Source organism: Eimeria mitis, genomic scaffold, assembly GCF_000499745.2.
Source record: "Eimeria mitis Houghton genomic scaffold, Emh_scaff2358, whole genome shotgun sequence".
NCBI lineage: Eukaryota > Apicomplexa > Conoidasida > Eucoccidiorida > Eimeriidae > Eimeria > Eimeria mitis.
This window is the reverse complement of record NW_013570694.1, coordinates 4,375-4,684: the sequence shown is the minus strand read 5'-3', so window position 1 is coordinate 4,684 and position 310 is coordinate 4,375. Positions and strand designations below refer to the sequence as shown.

At 62.3% G+C, this 310-nt stretch overlaps 1 protein-coding gene across 1 annotated transcript in view; it reads right to left on the bottom strand.

Moving 5' to 3' along the window:
* EMH_0052590 (uncharacterized protein) overlaps positions 1-310 on the bottom strand; it is a gene marked incomplete at both ends in the record, with an annotated part of 5,015 nt that overhangs the window by 2,506 nt on the left and 2,199 nt on the right. The window lies entirely within an intron of this gene.

Genomic DNA, 310 nt, shown 5'->3' with positions numbered 1-310 from the left:
AGAAGCAGCTGCTGCAGCAGTTGCTGCTGCAGCAGGAGATGCTGCTGCAGTTGCTGCTGCTGCAGGAGATCCTGCTGCAGTTGCTGCTGCAGAAGATGCTGCTGCTGCTGCTGCTGCAGTTGCTGCTGCTGCTGCAGCAGGAGCTGCAGCAACAACCCGCGGAGACTGCGCTGTCTGTTTGCCTCCACCAGCAGCTGCTGCCCCTCGCACTGGCGAAGCAGCAGCAGCAGCAGCAGCAGCAGCAGCAGGAGCAGCAGCAGGAGCAGCAGCAGCAGCAGCAGCAGCATCAAGGGGAGCAGCAGTAACCCAA